This window comes from Arachis hypogaea, chromosome 1 (genome assembly GCF_003086295.3).
Source record: "Arachis hypogaea cultivar Tifrunner chromosome 1, arahy.Tifrunner.gnm2.J5K5, whole genome shotgun sequence".
NCBI lineage: Eukaryota > Viridiplantae > Streptophyta > Magnoliopsida > Fabales > Fabaceae > Arachis > Arachis hypogaea.
Window position 1 is genome coordinate 50,852,084 of NC_092036.1, and position 12,015 is coordinate 50,864,098.

At 34.0% G+C, this 12,015-nt stretch overlaps 1 non-coding gene across 1 annotated transcript; it reads left to right on the forward strand.

Moving 5' to 3' along the window:
* Positions 1 to 1,210: 1,210 nt before the first annotated feature.
* Positions 1,211 to 1,318, forward strand: LOC112713347 (small nucleolar RNA R71). The gene has a single exon (XR_003158325.1). It is a non-coding gene; the product is annotated as a small nucleolar RNA R71 (small nucleolar RNA).
* Positions 1,319 to 12,015: the final 10,697 nt, after the last annotated feature.

Sequence of the window (12,015 nt, forward strand, 5' to 3'; positions counted from 1 at the left end):
GAGAGTGGCATAAGATTTATACCTGACCCCAGGTCACACAGAGCCTTCTCAAAGATCATGGTGCCTATGGTACACAGTATTAGGAATTTACATGGATCTTGTTTCTTTTGAGGTAAAGTTTGTTGAACCCATGTATTCAGTTCACTAATGAGCAAGGGAGGTTCATCTTCCCAAGTCTCATTACCAAACAACTTGGCATTCAACTTCATGATGGCTCTTAGATATTGAGCAACTTGCTCTTCAGTTACATCTTCATCCTCTTCAGAGGAAGAATAGTTCTCAGAGCTCATGAATGGCAGAAGAAAGTTTAATGGAATCTCTATGGTCTCTATATGAGCCTCAGATTCCTTTAGGTCCTCAATAGGGAACTCCTTTCTGTCAAGAGGACATCCCATGAGGTCTTCCTCATTAGGATTCACATCCTCCCATTCCTCTTTGGATTCGGCCATTTTGATTATATCAATGGCCGTGCACTCTCTTTTTGGATTCTCTTCTGTATTGCTTGGGAGAATACTAGGAAAAGTTTCAGTGATTTTCTTACTCAGCTGACCCACTTGTGCCTCCAAGTTTCTAATGGAGAACCTTGCTTCATTCATGAAACTTAAAGTGGCCTTAGATAGATAAGAGACTATGTTTGCTAAGCTAGGGGGGCTCTGCTCAAAATTCTCTGTCTGTTGCTGAGAAGATGATGAAAAAGGCTTGCTATTGCTAAACCTGTTTCTTCCACCATTATTAAAGCCTTGTTGAGGCTTTTGTTGATCCTTTCATGAGAAATTTGGATGATTTCTCCATGAGGGATTATAGGTGTTTTCATAGGCTTCACCCATGTAATTCACCTCTGCCATTGCAGGGTTCTTAGGATCATAAGCTTCTTCTTCAGAAGATGCTTCTTTAGACTGTTGGATGCATTTTGCTATCCATTCAGACTTTGAGAAATCATGTTGACTTTCTGATTCAACATTTTGCTCTGAGCCAATATGGCATTCAGAGCATCAATTTCAAGAACTTCACTCTTCTGAGGCATCCCATTACTCACAGGATTCCTCTCAGAGGTGTACATGAATTGGTTATTTTCAACCATGTCAATGAGTTCTTGAGCTTCTGCAGGCATTTTCTTTAGGTGAATGGATCCACCTGCAGAATGGTCCAGTGACATCTTAGAGAATTCAGATAGACCATCATAGAATATATCCAAGATGGTCCATTCTGAAAGCATGTCAGAAGGATACTTTTTGGTCAACTGCTTGTATCTTTCCCAAGCTTCATAGAGGGATTCACCATCTTTTTGCTTGAAGGTCTGAACATCCACTCTAAGCTTGATCAGCTTTTGAGGAGGAAAGAACTTGGCCAAGAAGGCCGTGACCAGCTTATCCCAAGAGTCCAGGCTATCTTTAGGTTGTGAGTCTAACCATATTCTAGCTCTGTCTCTTATAGCAAAAGGGAAAAGCATGAGCCTGTAGACTTCAGGATCTACTCCATTAGTCTTAACAGTATCACAGATCTACAAAAATTCAGTTGAAAATTGATAGGGATCTTCTGATGGAAGTCCATGAAACTTGCAGTTCTGTTGCATTAGAGTAACTAGTTGAGGCTTCGGCTCAAAATTGTTTGCTCCAATGGCAGGGATTGAGATGCTTCTTCCATAAAAATTGGAAGTAGGTGTAGTATAATCACCAAGCATCCTCCTTGCATTATTGTTGGGTTCGGCCATGTCTCTTTCTTTTTCGAGATTCTCTGTAAGGTTTTCTCTGGATTGTTGTGCTTTAGCTTCTCTTAGCTTCTTCTTCAGAGTCCTTTCAGGTTCAGGATCTGCTTCAACAAGAATGTCCTTATCCTTGCTCCTGCTCATATGAAAAAGAAGAGAACAGAAAAGAAGAGGAATCCTCTATGTCACAGTATAGAGATTCCTTTATGTGAGTAGAAGAAGAAAAGAATAGAAAAATAAGGAGAAAAATTCGAACACAAAGGAGAAGAGAGGGTTTGAATTTTTAGATGAAGAGAAGTGTTAGTAATTAAATAAATAAATAGGAAGATATGAGAGGGGAAGAATTTCGAAAATTATTTTTGAAAAAAAAGGTTAGTGATTTTCAAAAATTAAGAGAAGAAATAAAATTAAAATTACAATTTGAAACAATTAGTTAATTAAAAAGAATTTTTTTAAAAAAGGGAGGTGATTTTCGAAAATTAGGGAGAGAAAAGTAGTTAGGTGGTTTTGAAAAAGATAAGAATTAGTAAAACAAACAAAAGGTCAATTAGTTAATTGAAAAAGATTTGAAAATCAATTTTGAAAAGGTAAGAAGTTAGAAAAGATTTTGAAATTGATTTTGAAAAAGATATGATTTGAAAAAGATATGTTTGAAAAGATATGATTGAAATTTATTTTGAAAAAGATTTTTTTTTAAAAAAAAAGAAATCAAAAAGATTTTATTTTTAAAATTAAAATTGATTACTTGACTAACAAGAAACTAAAAGATATGATTTTAGAATTTAAAGATTGAACCTTTCTTAACAAGAAAGTAACAAACTTCAAATTTTTGAATCAATCACATTAATTGTTAGTAAAGTTTTTTGAAAATCATGAAATAAAGATAAGAAAAAGATTTTGAAAATCAATTTTAAAAAATTTTCGAAAACAACAAAAGGAAAAAGAAAAGATTTGATTTTGAAAAAGATTTTGAAAAGATAAGATTTTTAAAATTGAAATCTTGACTTGACTAACAAGAAACAACTTACTTTAAAAAATTTTTTGACTAAGTCAACCCAAAGATTTCGAAATTTATGAGTAAAATAAGGGAAAGATATTTTTTATTTTTGAATTTTTAATGAGGAGAGAGAAAAACACAAATATGACCCAAAACATGAAAATTTTGGATCAAAATCAATGATGCATGCAAGAACACTATGAATGTCAAGATGAACACCAAGAACATTATGAAGATCATAATGAACATCAAGACTTATTTTTTAAAAATTTTCAAGAAAAGAAAAACATGCAAGACACTAAACTTAGAAATTTTTCATGTTTAGACACTATGAATTAAAGAATGCATATGAAAAACAACAAAAGACACAAAACAAGAAAATATGAAGATCAAACAAGAAGACTTATCAAGAACAACTTGAAGATCATGAAGAATATCATGCATGAGTTTTTCGAAAAATGCACAAATTTAAAAAACATGCAATTGACACCAAACTTAAAAATTGACACTAGACTCAAACAAGAAACACAAGTTATTTTTGATTTTATGATTTTATAATTGTTTGGATTTTTTTAAACTATTTTTAGAAAAATGAAAAAGAAGAAAAATTTTGAAAAGATTTTTGAAAACTTTTTGAAAAGAAAATTACCTAATCTGAGCAACAAGATGAACCGTCAGTTGTCCAAACTCAAACAATCCCCGGCAACGGCGCCAAAAACTTGATAGGCAAAATTGTGACTCATACTTTTCATAACTCGAACAATTCCTAGTAATGGCTCTAAAAACTTGGTGCACAATACTATGGTTCACACACATTCTTCACAACTTCGCACAACTAACCAGCAAGTGCACTGGGTCGTCCAAGTAATAAACCTTACGTGAGTAAGGGTCGATCCCACGGAGATTGTTGGTATGAATCAAGTTATGGTCATCTTGTAAATCTCAGTCAGGCGGATTCAAATGGTTATAGTGGTTTTCGAATATAAAGATAAATAAAGCATAAAATAAAGATAGAGATACTTATGTAATTCATTGGTGGGAATTTCAGATAAGATCATGAAGATACTGTGTTCTTCTGAATCTCTGCTTTCCTACTGCTTTCATCCAATCATTATTACTCCTTTCCATGGCAAGCCGTATGTTGGGTTTCACCGTTGTCAATGGCTACCTCCCGTCCTCTCAGTGAAAATGGTCCGAATGCGCTGTCAACGCATGGCTAATCATTTGTCGGTTCTCGATCATGTTGGAATAGAATCCAATGATCCTTTTGCATCTGTCACTACGCCCAACACTCGCGAGTTTGAAGCTCGTCACAGTCATCCCATCTCAGATCCTACTCAGAATACCACAGACAAGATTTAGACTTTCCGGATCTTAGGAATGCCCACCAATAATTCTAGCTTATACCACGAAGACTCCGATCTTTCGGAATGGAGGCTAAGAGATACACGCTCGATCTAAGGTAGAATGGAAGTGGTTGTCAGTCACACGTTCATAGGTGAGAATGATGATGAGTGTCACGGATCATCACATTCATCATGTTGAAGTGCAGTGAATATCTTAGAATAAGAATAAGCTGAATTGAATAGAAGAATAATAGTAATTACATTAATACTCGAGGAACAGCAGAGCTCCACACCTTAGTCTATGGTGTGTAGAAACTCCACCGTTGAAAATACATAAGTGATAATAAGGTAGGCATGGTCGTGAGGCCAGCCCCCAGTGTCTAAGGACTAACAATAATAAAAGATGTTCCAAAAGCTCGTCCCCAGATCTCGTCAAAGACAATAGTAAAAAGGTCCTATTTATACTAAACTAGCTACTAGGGTTTACAAAAATAAGTCTAAGTGCAGAAATCTACTTCTGGGGCCCACTTTGGGGTGTACTTGGGCTGAGCTTGAGCTTTACACATGCAGAGGCTTCTCTTGGAGTTAAACGCCAAGTTGTAACATGTTTTTGGCGTTTAACTCTGGTTTGTGACGTGTTTCTGGCGTTTTACTCCAGAATGCTACATTGAACTGGCGTTGAACGCCAGTTTGCGTCATCTAAATTCGAATAAAGTATGGACTATTATCTATTACTGGAAAGCCCTGGATGTCTACTTTCCAACGCAATTAAAATCGCGCCATTTGAAGTTTTGTAGCTCCAGAAAATTTATTTCGATTTCAGGGAGTTCAGAATCCAACAGCATCAGCAGTCCTTTGTCAGCCTCCTATCAGATTTTTGCCCAGGTCCCTCAATTTCAGCCAAAAAATATCTAAATTCACAGAAAACACACAAAATCATAGTAAAGTCCAGAAATGTGAATTTTGCATAAAAACTAATAAAAACAACCCTAAAAGTAGCTAGATCCTACTAAAAACTACCTAAAAACAATGCCAAGAAGCGTATAAGTTATTCGCTCATCAGCTGTTTCCTTGGCTTTCCTTTATTCTTTTGCTTATCTTTATCATGTCCCTATTAGGTTTCTTAGCATGCGAGTAATCATTTCCATTGAGCGTTGCGCTTTTCATTTTTGCGATTTTTGTTTACCGTTTTGTTTCAAGGCTCCTAGTATATTATCATCTTCTCTATTATGTATTTATTTTGCTGTTTAGAGGTCCGTAACACCACACTACCTCTGTTCTACGACTTAAGCATAAAACTCTGTGTAGTAGGGTGTTACATATACCATTTTTTTAACAAGCAATTTTATCAAAAGAATCAAACTACTTAAGAGACAAATAATAATTTATTACAATTTTAATTAGAAAACTAATATATTATTCTTTTAAAATTATTTTATTCTCAATTAAATTTTAATATGATTACATCAATGGTTGGTTTTTGTACCCTTTAGAAGACACTAGAGGAAGCAATTCTAAATGCAGTTTAATTTTCCAACTGCTTGGATGGTTATCCCATATATATAAAATAAAATAATTCATAAAAACATATCACTTACCCAATAAAGTGAAACAGAGCGCGGCTTGTGTGATTACTATAAAAAAATCTTATGGATTTTGCAACATTAGGATCCATGAATGGTGGCGGTGGTAGCTTGAGTTGTGCCTTCAATTAAATTTGCACTTAATCTCATTTGCATTTTTAAAAATTAAATGGAATCAAATTAGGAAACTAACTTATTATTTTTAACAAATTATATTTATTGTGGTCTTCTTAATATTTTAATGTTTATTCCGTTTTTCACATGGTTAATACATATCTAAATTTTCAAGTTGAAACTCCTAATATGTTTTGATCTTTAATCTTTCTTATTAGTGGTGATAGTATTGTGTTTGCATGTGAACAAGACACTGTATGCTACGAACTTTGTTGTTTAAATTTGTAAACTGTGTTTGGTGTCATGTGATTTATGAAGTTGAACAAGATACAGTGTACTTTGAAGAAGGAGGTCATTAATCAATTCGGAGAAATTCTCAAAGAAGGAGAGCTGTATTCTATATCTCGAATCACGGTAGTTCTGAATATTGGTGCAGCAAAAGTTGTAAAGCATCGATATAAGTTGCTTTTTCGGTTTGACACGGAGGTTATTCCAATTTCTAATGTTCATTTTCCAAAGGCTTCATATTCATTAGAGACTGTTGAGAGTGTTGTTCATATGGGACAAGATTCAATATACTTGATTGGTATAATTATGATTTACTATCTTAAGTGTATTCTAATCACAAATAAAATGGATATGTATGTTATAAATTATCATTGTGTGTTAATCTCTTTCTATTTGATGTGATCAGATGTCATGGGTTTCTTGATAAGTGTTCGTGACTATTCTGATGTTGAACTTGACAATGGGAAAAAGTTTAAATTAGTTCTCATCCAATTGTATTCAAATGGGTTAGCATTTTATTTGATTGTTTATTGTTTGTTGTAATTTTTAGTATGTGATTTGGATTTTTTTTCATTCTTTATATGTTCGTATTCATGGAGTCTATTAATAAACAAATTAGTTAGTACTTATGTTGAATACATCATATTGCAGCTCTTATCTCATCTGTAATTTACTTGGAAATTTTTTAACAAAGATGCGGTTGGCTCTTATGAATGCTGTCTCACAACCGCCAATCATTTTACTACAATCTGTCAAGGTCAAGATTTATGAAGGTATTCTGAATTTTCTTTTAGAATTTGTTGTTTCGTAAAGAATTTCAATACTAAACATATGGCTTCAAATATTTAAGTTACACCTGATTTACATAAGTTTTATAAAAAAAATTAGTAGGTTATTATAATGTGTGAATAAAGTTAATGTATTAATTAATGTCAATCTAATTATAAATGAATAGTTCAAAAGTTAAAAACAAAGATAATGAAAAGATTAGAAACACTGAAGCATGTGATAAATATGATATTTTGAGTTATTCTCACTTTGTCAAATTAAAGAAGTATAACTCAGTCAAAAAAAATTGTTAGAGAAGTTTATGCCCTTATTAATATACTATTGATAATAATATTTGATTTTATGACTTCAATTAGTATTGTTTGCGGATGAAAAAGTTTATTTTGATGTTATTTTTTTCACAGAAAAATAATATAATGAGTTTGATTATTTTTATTTTACCAAAAATAGGGAAGGTTGTAGTACAGAATGTAATAGATTGTAGCAAAATCATAATCAATCCTGATATTTCAAAGGCTGTATGATTTATTACTAGGTGAGCATCAATTTTTCTTCTAATTGGTGTTGTGTATTTTGTGTATATTGATATTAATATTGGTATTTAGTAACTTTTTTTGTGACTGTAAAATATGTAGATTGGATCCTTCTGAGTTATATTTCATTGACTCTATCACCCTCGGTAATGGATTTGTTGTTGCTGATGTCGATGATGATTTTGTCAATCTCTTTATGAATGGGAGTATTAAGGAATTAAGAGAAAATGATGCGGTTAGTGGAACTTAATTTAACATTTTTATGATTGCTATAAACTATGTGTAACTTTGCTTATTATAGTTGTCTTTCTTTGAAAATTTTTTTTTGTGTTGGTCATCATTGTAATTATTTCTAATTTAATATTTGTGATATAGGATGGTTTCTTCAATTTTGTTGCAAAGATTAAAAGTTTATGCAACAATTTCGATTGGTGGTACTACTCATGTGTCTGTGGTTATCCTTTGGAGCTTTTTAGAAGTCGTTTCAGTTGTTTCGAATGTGCAAGGAAAATAAAGAATGCTGTGAAGAAGTATGTCCAATTTACTTCTAAGAAATATCTTATGTTATATAATTTATATGTAAAAATAGTTCATTGTTAAAAGATCTTATAATTATTTTATGTTTTAATTTAGGTACAAGGTTTTAGTAGATGTTAAGGATGCTACTGGAAGTGCTAGATTTGTTTTGTATGATCGTTTCGCAGCGCTCTTGATGGTGTTTTTGCGGAAAAATGAATTTCCAACACACAAATCCAACCGGCAAGCATACCGGGTCGCATCAAGTAGTAATAACTCACTTAGAGTGAGGTCGATCCCACAGGGATTGATGGATCAAGCAATTTTAGTGGGTTCGACCTCACTCTAAGTGAGTTATTACTACTTGATGCGACCCGATATGCTTGCCGGTTGGATTTGTGTGTTGGAAATTCATTTTTTCGCAAAAACACCATCAAGTTTTTGGCGCCGTTGCCAGGGATTGATTTAGATCAACAATGATTAAGTGGGTGAGAAGTCTAGATCAATCATTTTCTTTATTTTTGTTCTCTGTTCTAAGTTGAAACCAAGGTGTTTGAGTTATTGCCTCACTAAGAAAATCATCTCTGAGATATGAATTTCAATTTTCCGTGGTGTTGTGTTTTACAAAATTCAAATGGAGTTCAACTCATCTTATGATCAAACAAATTTTATGGGATATTACCCACCATCACCAATCTCTAATGGTGGCTGGGAATATCACCAAGAGAATACACATTCTGAGCACTCCAATTCATGGAGATTTGCTTCAGAGACACAAGATGAGCAAGAAAATCATATGGGATACCAACCACCACCACAAAATGATTCATATCATTATCCTCATGGTGGATGGAAGTATCACCAAAGAATGGAAGAGCATCTACCCTCACATCCCAGTTTCTCATTTGAAAGTTCTTCATCACTTGATTATGATTACTCTCAACCTTCATCTCTTGAACAAACAGATGAGGATTACCTTCAAGCCATTGAAATACATAGAAAACTCGTGGAAAGATACACACAACCCCAATCCTGGACAGAAATCGTATTCAAGAAGATGAATGAGTCCTCAGAGCAAACAAGGAGGAACTTAGAACCATCCAACAGTGAGGATGAAGACAAATTTCTGAAGGATAAAGTGGAAGAGCAAGATGAGGAGGCTACTGCATTAAGTGAACTTTCAATGAAGAATGAGGTGGTTGGAAATGAAACTGCACTTGAGATGAAAAGGGAACATGAACATTCACAACCCTCACAAACTTTTCTTGAATATATGATCGAAAAATATGAAGAGGAGATGAAGAAATCTTGGGAAGAACAACAAACCTCCTCCATAAAAGAACTATTAAGTCAAATGTTGGGTGCAAGGGAGGAAGTGGAGGAGCAAGAAAGTGAGGAAGTCATTCCAAACTCAAGTGAAGCAGAGAAGTACAAAGAGGAAAAGCTCATGGAGCCACCAATTCAAAAGGCTCTGGATGAATACAAAACTCCAATAATCACACAGCAACCAAGTCTTGAATTCAAGGAAGTGAAGGCAATTAACAAAAGCACCGAGAAGAGGATTGTGACCAAGCTATCAAGGACAACATTCAAGAGGAGGTCAACCACAAGCAATCCAACCCCTGGACCAATAGCAAGCAAGCTCAATCAAGCCATGTACAAAAGAAAGCTTGCTGAGAGGAAGCCAAGACAGGGGACACTAGCTGAAACTTCTCCCCTCTTGGAGTCATTCCTCTTAACAAACTGGAAGAAGAGGAAGAAAGTGAAGAATAGGTAAACAGTAGGTAACATTTCTTCTCCTTGTCTTGTTTAAATTTCAATAAATGGGCATATGGTTACATTCTAAGTTCGGTGTTGCCTTGCAACAAAATTGTTTTCAATCTTTTTGGATGATTGCATCAAATCAAAAATGAAAGTGACGCACCAAGATTCTAAGTTTGGTGTGCCACTTATTTTTCTATGCAACTCATTAAGCAACACCACTTGTCTGCATAATCATAAGGCCTTTGCAGTGTTGTTTTTCTTTTGGTTTGACACTTTATTATTCTGTTTACTTTAGTTATTTCTTTATTTTTAATACTTCCACTTATTTTGCTTCTTAACTGTTATTGTTAATACATCACCAAGAGATCCTTATTCATGACATATTCTTGGCTTGGTGATTGTATTTAACATATAACAGTTTCTTTTGTTTAGTTTTAATTCAAATAAATTGACATATGGTCGTATTCTAAGTTTGGTGTTGCTATGCAACAAAATTTGGTTCCAATCCTTACAAGATACTTGCATCAATTCCAAGTGAAAGTGTCACACTAAGTTTGGTGTGCCACTTATATTTTTTTATGCAATGTATCATGCACACCATCTTATGTTTGCAATCATAGTGTTTTTATTTCTCCGTGCCTTGATTGTTATCCTCAATTTTGCTTGATTGAAACACATGTGCTACTAACATATCATTGTGCAAGACATTCATGATCCATCTTAGCCCCATAGCCATTGTTCTAATTGTTGCTTGAGGATGAGCAAGCATTCTGAGTTGGTATGGGAAGGAGAATAATGGGAGGAAAATGACAACAAAAGTGAAGATGAACTACAAGGTTGTAGAGTTCCTTTTCTTCTCATTTATTTCCAGCACTTTAAATTACATGATTGTCTTTATATTTTCTGTATACATGTGTGGTACGACTAAGCATAGCTTGAATTTGATTTGAAATATGTTGTTGTGACATTATGACTACCAACTTGAGTTTTGTGAATTCAAAAGCAGTAAAGCATCATGATCATAAACAAACAAGGAATTAAAGAAGAATTTAGCATGTGCATACAAGTATTGGAAAGCTAGTATGATTGATTGTTGCTCAATTGCATTGGATTTTATTTAATTGAAGTTTTTCATCTTGTACATTTTGTGAAATCTTTTGAAATCATGAAAAACTTGAAGGAAGTAAATGCCAAAAAAAAAAGCAAAAAAGGAAAAAGGGAAAGAATGAGAAAGCTGAAGGCTCTGAGTACCAATGGCAATTTATTTGCTAAGTGCTTGTGGTGTTTATGTATCAAGCCAAATGCTTGAAAACAAAACACTTAGAAGTCAAGGCTAGGCTCAAATGCAAAAGCACTCCCTCAAAGCTCAAGGCTATGAGCATCAATGATTAGAGAGTCAAAGAAAAGAAAAAAAATGAGCTTAATGAAAACCTCTAATTAAATGCTTGTGGTGCTTATGTATCAAGTGGTAATACTTGAAAACAAAGCATTTAGAAGTCGTAGCTTTGTTATTAACTCATGGGGCAAAGCACCCAAAAGGAGAAGCTAATAAAAAAAAATCAAATGCTTGTTTCAAGGAAAAATTATAAGGAAAAGATTTCATAAATTGAGCTAGATAGAAGCATCAATCATTTACATTTCTTTTGTGATTGTAGCATGCTTAGAAAACTAGCTTACCATAAACATTGAGTTGCTATTCTTCTTACCTTGGATTGTCAATCTTTATTGCATGATTCTTTTCTTACTTGGGGACAAGCAAGGATTAAGTTTGGTGTTGTGATGACATGTCATCATATACCTATTTTTCTATGCTTTTCATACAAGAAATTGATAATTTGTGCTTAAATATTGAATGCTTTTGTACTTAAATGATATATTTTCTTGATATTTTAATTTTATAAATCTTGTAGAAAATAAGAAGAAAAAGAAGCAAAGAAGCACAAAAAAAAGGAGAAAAAAAGAGCTTTGGGGTACACTTTGAAGTTGGGTACACTTTGGAGCCTTAGGCCACGCTTTTAAAAGCGTGGCCCATGACCAAATCAAAGAAGGAAGCAGCCAGCACGCACACTGCCCTTCGCTTGCCAAGGGCAAGGCAGAATCATGATGAAACAAAGTGAGGTTGGAGCAAATTTTCGCTAAGTTAAAATCTGGCCGCTCACATCATGACCATGCCTACTTCAAAGGGCTATAACTTGAGCTACAGATGTCCGATTGATGTGCTTCTAGTTGCGTTGGAAAGCTGACATTCAGAGCTTTCCAACGATATATAGCAATCCATATTTGGCATACAATTGAGGTAGGAAAGAAAGGCATCTTTAAGGGCCATGAGGAAGCAAGGAACTAGGCTTCATTATGGTGCCAAGAAAGCCAAGGAAAATGG